Source organism: Theropithecus gelada, chromosome 6, assembly GCF_003255815.1.
Source record: "Theropithecus gelada isolate Dixy chromosome 6, Tgel_1.0, whole genome shotgun sequence".
NCBI classification, from domain to species: domain Eukaryota; kingdom Metazoa; phylum Chordata; class Mammalia; order Primates; family Cercopithecidae; genus Theropithecus; species Theropithecus gelada.
In genome coordinates, this window is record NC_037673.1 from 65,101,551 (window position 1) to 65,114,375 (window position 12,825).

A 12,825-nucleotide genomic window follows, 5' to 3' on the forward strand; every position below is an offset into this window, starting at 1 on the left:
AACTGTTCCAATCTCTGCGTGTTACTCAGTTCCAAAGTCACTTCCACAGTTTTGGGGATCTTTACAGCAGTGCCCTCAGTAATAATTCACTGTTTTAGTTCGTTCTCATGTTGCTAAAAAAACACATACCTAAGACTGGGTAATTTATAAGGAAAGAGGCTTGATTAACTCACAGTTCAGCATGGCTGGGGAGGCCTCAGGAAACTTATAATCATGGCAGATGGTGAAGCAAACACACACTTTCTCACATGGTGGCAGGAGAGACAATGAGTGTTCAGCGAAAGGGGAAGCCCCTTGCAAAACCATCAGATCTTGGGAGAGCTAACTCACTATCATGAGAACAGGATGGGTGAAACCTCCTCCATGATAAAATTACCTCCACTTGGTCCATCCCATGAGATGTAAGGATTATGGGAACTACAATTCAAGATTGGGGACACAGACAAACCATATCAACTACATTTCCACACTTTTGGTTCTATCCTTGTACTATCACCAGATACAAACTTTGCCCTTTCAAAGTCAGAAATTGACCCACATGTAAGTGTTTCTTGAACTTAGTAACTTCACAGAAGATTTCAGGAGTCATAAAGGAAGGATTGCATCACAAGGTCTCTGTGTTGTACCCTCCACTGCTACATCCTCCATACCTCATCTTTTTATGTCTCTTTTCCTCAGCCTTTTGAGTAAAACAAGCATATTCTTCCCCTTTTTCACATAAAACAGTTCTCACACCACTGTAGGTATTCTAGGAGAGAAAGTCAGGGAGACAATGGGTCTGTCACTTCAGGAATGCAGGGAGTGGCATTTATTTGTTGTCTTGATCCCCTCTGAAGCAGACCCTGAGATAAATCAACATTTTTACTGAGGAGTTCCTCCCAAGGAACATGGATAAAGAATGGCAAAGTGAGGCAGGAAAGGGAAGGAAGCCAGTTGAAGCTCAGTCCTGCTGGGGAGCTTTTACTGAGGAAAAATTTTCAAATGGTAAAATCATGCATTTCATTCAAACATGAAATGAACACATATCAAGGATTTCATTCAACTCATCAATTATGAAGGGAACTACTATGATATTACAAAGAGTTCAAATGAAAATTTGACTTATCTACTGTACAAAATCCACTGACTTTGTCATGAGTGGTAAACATTTGCTTTGCTATGGACAGAAAACATCCATCTGCAGTCCATCAGCTTTGCCATCAGTGCCCTACAAAATTTCTGCCTCTACAGACAGAAAATAAAATACTTAGTCAGACAATCAAAGCTGTATGCCCTTATGGAATAGACAATGCCTGAGGGTCGCTAAATCATACCCAACATTCCTTTGAAAGAACATCCAATAATCTCTTTTACCCACTTCCAAATCTTTCACAATTTTTTTTCACAACAGTATAGAACATGCCTCAGAGTTGTCCCGCCTGAGTGAAAGGAAGCTAGGATATTTATTCACTGATTCCAGTCAGCATTGATTGACTGGCCTTTCCAGCTAGCGTTGTACATTGGCCAAGACTATAAAAAAAAGTCCTCGGGCAAAGTCACAAGGACTGGCAATAAGCAGCCCTCTGTGCATAGAGGTGAATGCCAAGGGGGACTGGGGGAGAGTAAAAGAAGATTAGGCACTAGTATTGTCTGCTACACTTGTCTTGTTTATTTGTTGATCTGATGTTTTGTCTGTTCCACCTTTCCCACCAGAATGTAAGTTACCTGAGTGCCAGAACATGTCTGTCTTAGATTTCACTGTCTCCCCAACAATTGTCCAGCACATAGTAGGCACTCAATAAATATTTTATAATATTGTTGGATAATATGGGCCTTGAGCTGGGCCTTAGAGACAGGTTGCAATCCAGATTTAGGGGAAGGGAGTCTGCAGGGAACTGTAAGAGACCCAACTAGCCAGGTTTAGTGCCATGTCCTGGGGCATCAACTGCACAGTTGCTCACCAGTTACTCACTCCGTGGCCAAGCTCCTCTCATGCCAAGTTGTGTTCATACTAAGAAAAGAGGAACACAAAGTACAGACTCTGCTTGCAACATACTTGAAAATGGTCAATAACACAACATTATACCGTCAACCCCTTGCTTAATTAGTATCCATTAATTACTCTCCATGTGTGTACTCTTAACAGTGAGATCTTTCTATACACTTTCCAAGACGCAGAACAAAGAAAGCATAAAAGAACAGAGACATTTTCTGTGAAGAAGGCAGTATGCTTGTCCAGGACGGATCTTGGAAAAGTCTATGAAAAAGCTAAATTGCATGTAGGCATCGCTGAACAGACCCAAGAGATGTACTGGTTTTATTAAGTAGCCAGATGGCTTTCCAGAGTAGCCAGAAGAGCAGACAGGCCCCAGATGACAAAAAATGAGGGGCCTTCCCTATGGGCATTTTGTGAGACAACGTGTTGACATTAGGTATGGAAGAAATCCATAACTACAGTGTTCATGCAAATTCTCAAGAAAAGCAGGTGCTATTCACTGACCTTACCCAAATGAAATTTTACCAGAGAAAACAGCCCAACTTTCTTTTAAGTTTAATAACAGCAGGCTCTTTCCTCCACATACAAAAAAAGCAAAAACAAACAGAAAAACCACTTCAAAATAAATTCCATACCAAAAACAAAGTGGGGAAAAATATAGCTTGAAAACTGCCCTTCATTTGAAATGGTTGACAGATGTCTTACAGAAATTTGGAGTACTGTCCAGATGCTTAGAATCTACTCATTTTACACAAAGTGCTCATGAAAGCATCATCATTGTCAGATTATAAAAGAATGTTTAAAAAAACTGTAAAAATAAATACACGCATTTTTATTAGTGTCAATATTATATACCAATAACAATTAAATGGTTTAGAAATACAGAGAGAACATTGTAGATTGGTTAATTTTTAGTCCTCAGAAGAAAATCTAAGGTTTATCCTGGTAATGCAAATATTCTTCATGTGTATGTATGTTTACTTGTATGTTGCATTTTAATAGACATAGCTGGATTGTCCAGGAAGAGATGGCTCTGAGAACCTGAACACTCCTCCTCCAACTGAGTAACCCACAGAAAGCTGTTAGATATTCACAGGAAAAAGGAGACAGTAAGTAAGCCACCCCATCTCCATTGCACGTCAAGAATCTACACTTTGGGATGACTTGGAAACTATCCAATCATTCACTCAAAAGACGTTTTTAAAGTACTACTGCATCCGTCATTTTTATGGTGTCAAAAAATGTTTTCGCCTTCAAGCAGCTTATGTATTGTCATGGAGAATAGGAGCAGAGATATTAAGGCCATACTTTACAAAACTCTAAGCAATGAATGGAAAAAAACTGGAGAGAAAAATTTTCGTAAAGAACATATGCTAAGTAAATTGTTAAATATATAAAGTAACTGTAAAAATAGAGGCAGAGAACTTAGGGGAAGGAATTGAGAGAAAATTATGGGAATTTCAAGGAAGCCAACAATCCATCACTTGTCAACAAGAACTTCAGGGACACCTGCCACTTGTCCAAGACTGTGTTAGAGGCAGGCGAAGAAGTGTCAAGTTTAATTTCTACCCTACGGGACCCAAGGGTGAAGTGAGGATGCATTGCTACACAGATAGAAAAATTAGTAGACAACTCAAACTAGCATAAAATTAAAAAGGAAAAAAAAATGTCATCAGTGTCAATGGAAGGTTTCCTACAGAAAGTATGTTTGGGAAAGTCTTTATTATAGTAGGAAGCAAGGAGCTAGGTTTTGCTCTGGCTACTGCTACCTAAGAGATTACTTTATTTACAGCCAGATCAAATTGCCTCAGATTCTTGCCTGTTCTAAAATACAAGCATCTTTACTATAAACAGTGAGATCTTGATGGGAATGATATGTAGCAGTGTCCAGCAGCATTTAGTGTGAAAGTAGAAAAGCACACAGAAAACACAAAATTCTGCAAAATGTTCAACAATGATCATCACTACAGGACAAAAAGCAGGAAACTGGGATTATCTCACTGTACTCTCTCTAGGAATTATCACTGCTTGTCAGCAGATGTGAGAATTCTCCTCCTTAAAGCCCTGCTCAGCAGACTGATTCTCTGCTCTTTACACTTGACATAAAGAAGTGTACACCAACTGCATCTATTTAGGATTCAAATGTCTAGGAGGTGATATTTTCCTTCTCTTCACATCTAAGTCAGCAAAGGCCTGATCTGGTAGTCACAGAACAAGGTTTGGTCTACAATTATTCAGATGGTAGGGAATCTACATTGATAAAAAAAATCCTGGAATGGGTCGTCAATGCAGAACACATGCAGAATTCATATCACACACAGAGTGAAGCAGGGAGACATGTCGAACATATTGCAAAGTTTTCCCATTATCCAAAGGAATCAAATTCAGCAGTCAGTGCACATTAACACATAGCTCCCAGACATGACGGCTACAGAATCCTGAGGACCTTGTGCATGGAAAGAACTGACCTCGTGTCATCTAGGAACAGAGGGAAGGCAGCACGAACACAAGAGACCAACACCTGGCTTCTATTTCTGACTCTGCCGCAGACACTCTGGCAATTTTTCCAGAAACTGTAAAGCTGTGGGTTTTAAATTGTTGGGAAATGTTAGGTTTGTGGCTTTCTTTGCCCGTGGGAACAGAGAGATAATTTTTCTTCTTTTTTCCCTCTTTCTGAAATTGTCATCGTCCTCTCTTCTTGTTTAAAATTTGACCAAGTGCTTTCGAGACAATCTGGAGCTTAGAAGACTACCATTTTGACTTTAGGACCCCACAGTCTTTCCTCTATGCTCAAAATGAGGTTAGGCCAAGGGACATAAAGCAACATGCTAAGACTAGAGATCCGTCCATAGTTTCTGTTTGGGGTACGGATATTGGTCTAAGGGAAAATGCTCCCATTAAGAACAAACATTCTCTTCACTGGCAATACTCATTAAGAGCTAGGCCTAATTTAATTCTATAGAAAATTAATAGGGTTCTAGAAATGTAGATGATTCATATCTAATGTGCCCGGTGCCAGTCATTCAAGAGGTGTGAATACACAGAAGAAAATTCCAGCACGAGGAAGAATGTTAAGTGATAGAGGTATCCCTTTTAGGAAGGCCAAAATAAAGAACTCCAATCAGCTTATATATTTTTAGAAAGCAATACAGTTAGGATCAAGCTGTAGCTATCTTTATCCCTATCTTTACCCTTATCCCTTACCAATGTAAATAAATTGGCCACATTTGCAGTAAACTCCATGAGGTTTCACATAGAATCTCTGGCAGGGAAAATCTTATCTAGGTAGGGTCCCCAGAGAAAAATGAGGAAGGAGATACTGGCTTATGGAAATTGACTGTTTCTGGGCTCATCCCTGCAGTTTTCAGAGGGAGTGGTCCGAATTAGGTTTGGAGATCAGCTCAGCAGAGAGGTAGGAACATGAGATGAAGATTAAGAAGTTCTGGCTCAAGTTTACTTAAAACCTCAAAGTTACATTTTTCTCATCTGTAAGTTGGGGCTAATAACATTTCTGTTTACATAGGTCTCTCAGGACTGCTGTATGAAATTAGCAAGCTCAAAACTTTGATACTTTGAAAGACAGGAAGTGCTATCCAAATATATAGCATTCTTATTAAGGTAAATAGGAAAGGCTGTGGAATAGTTGGCTATTAGAACTGAGTAAAAGCTTGAAGACCCAGGGAAAGGACATCAGTGTTACTCTGGGACTAAGTCTTGTTGGAGCATTTCAGCAGAAGAGTCCAGAATCTGCCCTGGGCATTTGGCTACTTAGTACAAGTGTTCAATGGTGACACCTCAGTATTCAGGGTGCAGCACCACGTGATTCTGATTAGCCAAGTGCCGGTGCTTCCTATTCACTGTTTCCAGCAATCCTGTTCCCTAGAAGATCACCATATACATTGTTTTCTCCTCTCTTCTTCACTCCTGCCTCTCCTGGGCTCAAGACTACAAGCAGAACTAAAATGTCACAGTTGCCACCCATGTAGGTAGTAGGGTCAGCAGACCTCACCTGCCACTGCTGAGCCTGCTCCTAACTTGGCTCCCATTGCAGCTTCTCCATGGTGCCTTGTGTCTGCAGAACTAATGAGGAGGAGCACTTACAGGAGGGAGAACAGGGAAAGGATCCTGACCCAGACCGAGACTGTAAGACTGTCCTGGTTATTCAGCTTCATGTCTCAACTTCAGGCCTACCCTTCTCCTCTCTGCTTTGTGATATTGCCAGTCTGCAAACCAGTCTTCCTTCATCACCTGACTCCACATTAGGCTCTGCTAATCAGGTTCTAGGGAAGGCTGCAAGGCTTGGAGGCAGGGAGAGGAAAGAGACCCACCCTTTTCACTTTGCTACTTGCTGTTGTCTGCGTCCTTGCAGCATCCATCTCTTCTTTAACCGGTAGCAGCAGTTACAGCAGCCTCATGGCAGCTCTTCAGAAGCCTAAGTCCAGCTCCCATGGGCCCCTCCTCCAAGTCTCTAAACTTTAAAAACACCCAAGTTTCATATAAAATAAGGATTCACTGAAGTAAACACTAGCAAGCAGAGGGTAACAGAGTGTACATCATTCCCTGGGCTCTCTTGGTCCCACCGAGGGGTGTGCCTATTTGAACTACACACACACTAGCCAACATTTCCGTACCAAGGGATTCTATCTCTGTGATATTCATACCAGGGTTGGCAAACATTTTCTTAAATAGTTTAGTCTTGTGGGCTGTATAGCTTCTGTCAAAACTACTCAGCTCTGCTGTTGTACTGCAAATGCAACCATAGATAGTACGTAAGTGAATGTATGTGCCTATGTTGCAATAAAACTATTATGTCCACTGGAAAAAATAAATAAATAAATAAATAAAAACAAAAACACCCAAGTTTCCTTTTATTCCCCCAACCCTATGTGTAATAGCTGCCTCCTGCAGTTACTGCCTGTATGATAACCTGGTATCGTTTTCTTACCTCTTCACTTCTTAAATATAGGCAGTCCTCACTTTGCACTGTTCTGAGGTGCATGAATTTAAGAGTTTAGTTAAATAATGTCAGTATCCCCAATAACACAGTCAAATTTCAGTTACCATGGTAAGTTAACTGTGAGTAATTACATAAAGTACAAGCTTTATTGTTCTCTTAAGTCCACAAATCTGCATACATGTGTATCATGATAAGTGACCAATCACGCCATATTTTTTCCCCAGTCCATTTGTTGTTTACTGTGCATCTGTTACTCAGTTCACACACAGACAGCAGAGCTTATGGTTGTGTTGTCTCTCTGCCTCCCAGTGATAAACCCACATAACATTTTATAAAAACAGATAATCAAAAGAGGGAATCGGCCCGCAAAGTTGAAAATGCAGCAAAGAACTGACAAGTGATACCACTGGAAGTGAAATTCAAACCCAACGTAAATGAAGTTATTAAAAAAAAAAATAGGTGACCGTGAGACCATCGACCCTGCTGTCATTTGAGAGAGTCAGGATATGTGGTGCGAGGAAGCCAGGGAAAGGAAATGTAACATAAATGAGAAACATGGTTTTGGCATAAACGATGATAATGTCCCAAAGAAAGGGACATTGGAAAAAAACCAAAACTTCACTTTAAAGAAACTCTAAGAGATATTTTATGACTTTGAAAGCAAGAAAGATAAATGTTAAAAGCTGATCCAAACTTAGAAAGGAGTATGACAATTTGCCAAGGCACAGAAAACATGTTTGCTCAGTAGTGTTCATTATAAGACAAGAAGGTCAGCACTGTTCAAATTATTCTTGAAAAGGTTTTTAGAAAGATAGAAAATATTTTAAATCTCCATGTTTCTAATGCTTTATAGTGTCCCCAATAAATGTTCGTTTTATTATGCATTTCATTTCCCTACACATTTACAACTAGTAATAAGAGATTTTTAATATTTTGACAAAAATTGTTAAGGGTCACAGAACAATCATAATTTTCTCATTGATGATTAAGATTGCTTTGTGTGAGTACAACTTGCAAAATCATTTTCATAGTCCCATACGACCATGCCAAACAGACTGCCTGTATCTGGTTAACAATTATTTGTAGTAAATTCTCTCTACTGAAGATGTAGATTCTGACCCCTGACTGACCTGATATGACCCCAAAAGCTCAACTTGTTGGAAAGCCTTACCTCTCATTACATTTCCCTGCCTTTCTGCTGCAGGTTAATAAGAAAGAGTTGTGAATGAAGAGGCAGAAAACTTCAGTTCAAATTCAAGCTCTATTTGTTTCCTGAACATAGTTATTTCCTCATGTAAAAATGAAGTTGATAATAAAATCGGCTACCATAAAAATCAAGAGAACTCAAAGACACATATATGTGAAAGTGCTTAGTGAGGTACTGGGGTAGGCTGAATAATGATCTCCAAAGATAGCCACATCCTAATCTTCAGAACCTGTGAGTGGTGCCTCATACAGCAGAAGAGGCTTTATGGCTGTGATTAAATTACTGATCACTTTCACATGTATGTGTCATTGGGCTCTCACAACAACTTTTATGGTAGCTGATTTTATTATCAACTTCATTTTTACATGAAGAAATAACTATGTTCAGGAAACTAATAGAACTTGAACTGAATTATTCTGCCTCTTCATTCGCTGCTCTTTCTTATTAACACACAGCAAAAAGGCAACAAAAGGTAATTAGGCATACTGAGATGGGGAAATTGTCCTGGATTATGTGGGCAGGTCCTAAATAAAATGACAAGTGTCCCTATAAAAGGGAAGTAACAGGATATTTGACTCCAGAAAAGGAGAGGGTAATGTTATGAGGGAAGCGGAGACTGGAGCCATGTGCTTTGAAGATGAAGAAAGTGGTCACGAGAAGCTAAAAAAGGCAAGGAAATGGATTCTCCCTTAAGAGCCTTCAGAAAGAACAAGCCCAGCCAAAACCTTGACTTTATCTCAGTGAAACTGACTTTGGAATTCTGACTTCCAGGTCTGTCAGAAAATAAATTTATTTTGATTTGAGCAATTAAATTTGTGATAATTTGTTACAGTAGCAACAGGAACTAATGCTGGTACAAATGGCAGATTTTATTATTATATTAATACCACACTTGGTGAAACTGTGAATGCAGCCCATTCCTACTTAGTCCTTTTGCTGGATCCTTCCTAATTGGAGTTAAGACCTTTAGGAAGCACTGGGAGTGCTAATTTGGATGAATACAGTCAGCTGTGCTTGTTCCTCATTTGTCAAGTAGAACCAACGAGGGCAAAACCCCATCTTCTGTTGCATACATTCATGTGACTTGAAGATCATGCTTCATCCAAATCTATCCTGATGAATTCTTCCCAGTGGGATGGAATGCTTTTTCTTCTTCTTGTACACCTTTTGCTAAATTTAACCAATAAGGCAAATGATTTCTACTATGAAAATGATAAGACAATGATGACAGAAATAGAAGAAGACACAATAAATGGCAAGATATCTTGTGTTCATGGATTGGAAAAAATTAATATTGCTAAAATGTCCATACTACCTAGAGTGATCTACAGGTTTGATGTAATCTTCATCAAATTTCCAATGGCATTTTTCACAGAGATAGAAAAAGCAATCATAAAATTCATAGGGAACCACAAAAGACCCCAAAAAGCCAAAATAATCTTGAGCAAAAAGAACAAAGCTGAAAACATCATGCTACCTGATTTTAAAATATACTACAAAGTTACAGTAATCAAAGCATCATGGTACTGGCATAAAAAGCCAACATACAGACCAATGGAACAGAATAGAGAACTCAGAAACAAATCCACACATTATGGTTACTTAGTCTTTGTCAACAATGCCAAGATCACACAAATGGGAAAGAACATTTTCTTCAATAAATGGTGTTAGGGCTGCTCTGCCTATGGAGTAACCATAACTTATTCCATTACTTTCCTAATAAAATTGCTGTCTATAGAGCAATTTTGCTATAGAGTCTTTGCTCTATAGCAAAAAACTTTGCTCTATAGACTCACCCCAAATTATTTCTTGCATGAGGTCCATCTTACAAAAAATAAAATAAAATAAAAAATAAATAGTGTTAGGTAAACTGGATATCCAATGCAGAAGAATGAAATTTGACCGTTTTCTCACAACATACACAAAAATAAACTTGAAGTGGATGAAAGACTTAACTGTAAGACCTAAGACTATAAAATTGTCAAAAGAAAACATAGGAAAAAAGCTTTTGACATTGGTCTGGGCAATGATTTTATGGACATGACCCCAAAACTCAGGCAACAAAAGCAAAAACAGACAAATGAGATTGCCTCAAACTGAAAAGCTTCTGCACAGCAAAGGAAGAAACCAATAGGGTATAGAGATAATCTACAGAATGAAATAATAAATATATTTGCAAACCATACATCTGGTAAGGGGTTAATACTCAAAATATATAAGGAACTCAATCAATTCAATAGCAAGAAAAACAATAGTATTAAAAAATGGATAAAGGAGATGAATAAATATTTATTCAAAGAAGGCATAAAAATGACCAATAGATGATTATTAATGATCAGAAAAATTCAAATCAAAACTGCAATGAGATATCACCTTACACCTGTTAAGACTGTCATTATCAAAAAGACAAGAGATAACAAGTGTTGGTGAGGATGTAGAGAAAAGGAAACTCTTGCACACTGTTGGTGGGAATGTAAATTGGTATAGTCAGTATGGAAGACAGTAGGAAGGCTACTCAAAAAACCTAAGTGTCCATTGACAGATGAATGGATAAATAAAATGTGATACATTAGATAGATAGACAGAAACATACATGTAATGGAATATTATTTAACCTTAAATAAGAAGAAAATTCTGTCATTTATGACAACGTGGATGAAGCTAGAGGACATTATTCTAAGAGAAATAAGCCAAGCACAGAAAGACATACTGCATGATCTCACTTTTTTGTGGAATCTAAAAAAGTCAAACTCATAGATGAAAGCAGAGTAGAATAGTGGTTGCCAGGTCCTGTGGAGGGAGTGAAGGTGGAGGTGGGGAAAATGGTAATGCTGGTCAAAGGGTGCAAAACTCAATTAGGCAGGATAAAGAAGTTCTGGAGATCTCAGCAGCATGCCAATCACCAATCCAGCTTTCCTCTGGATAGACTGGCTCAGCGACTGTCATATGAAACTGGAGGCTCCAAAGGGAAGCTTCTTCAGAGTCAATCTTACTGGTTATTTCTTGATGGGCCAACCTGGTCCCCAGGGTCATCAGCAGGCATGCCCTCATGGAAAGCTGTGGAAGGGCAGCGCCAAGGGGTGTGGCCACAAGTCTTGATGCTAATGCTCCCTAAAAGAACCCAGCCAAATCCAACCTTAAAGGCATTACTGTTACAAATGGAGGGACAAACTGACATTTTGGGGCCCCTCATGAGAAGCAGCAAAACACACAATATCACCTATGTAGTAGTTTTGCCAGAAATGTTTCAAAGTAATGTAAACTTAAGGAGTAAATCAAATAAATCTAGAATGCAGGACACTCTGTGACAGCTCCTGGACTCTTCAAAAAAGCCAATATCATAAAAAGCAGAAAAGAAAAAAATGGAGGAGAATTTTCTAAGTTAAAAGAAATGAAAGAAGCATAACAACCAAATACAGCATGCTAACTTGGTTGGATCTTTGATTTAAAAAAAAATTTTATAAAATATATATAGGGGATGATTGGGGGAATTTAAATGTAGACAACATATTAGATAATATGGAATAATTGTCATTACCTTGGGTGAGTACTTCCACATACTTTAAATAAATAAATATAAATAAAACAGGGAGAGAAGTGTCACAAATATGGTAATATTGCACAGTCTTAGTAAAGGAAAAATGGGGACTCATTGTACTATTTTCAACTTTTCTACAGGTGTTCTATTTTTGAAATAAGTAATTGGGGGATTTAAATGTTTTTCAATTATTAGAAATATTCAGAGCACTGTAGTAATTTACTCTTCCATATTGAATGTACCTAGACATGAATTCCCTTGTCTACCAGTTACAATAAGATAATAATATAAACAATTAAAATAACCCTGAGAGTCCCCAAAATTATACAGCTGTCTAGTGTTCTGGTGTCCAAAATACATTAACACATTAGATATGACTTGGTCACTGAGCACTATAATCTTCATTACAGATGAAACCGGTTGCCTAGCAAATCAGTCCATTTCCCATCTCTTAACTTTGCATTGATGATGCCTGGTTTTCCCTTTTTTTTTTTTTTTGAGGTGGAGTCTTGCTCTGTTCCCCAGGTTGGGGTGCAGCAGTGCGATCTCGGCTCACTGCAACCTCAAACTCCCGGGTTCAAGCCATTCTTCTGCCTTAGCCTCCCACAGGCATCTGCCACTATGCCTGGCTAATTTTTGTATTTTTAGTGAAGATGGGGTTTCACCATATTGGCCAGGCTGGTCTCAAACTCCTGACCTCATGATCTACCTGCCTCGGCCTCCCAAAGGGCTGAGATTACAGACGTGAGCCACCGCGCACGGCCCTGTTGATGCCTGGTTTTCTTATACAATCAGCCATCCAGCACAGGAGCTTGGCCCTGGCACAGTATATGTCCCAACTCCCTTACTTTGCCCAGCTCCCCAGATGCCAGGGTTTCTTATTCACAGATATACAAAGGATTCTATCTGGTGGGGTAGCAGGGACTTCGGCTCTTTAACTGCTCAAATGAGACGCTGTCCCAATCGACTTCACAGTGGGTATGTTTTCCATCCGAAAAAAAAAAAAAAATGCAGTGAGCACTGCATTAATTGCCAAACTGTTGATCTTCGGGCACTTGAAAAGGCAGGAAAAGAGTAGAACTTTACAAAAAAGTAATAAGCACTTTTTAGAACCTTTTTCTTTTGGTTATTGGAGAAATTCAAGGGTT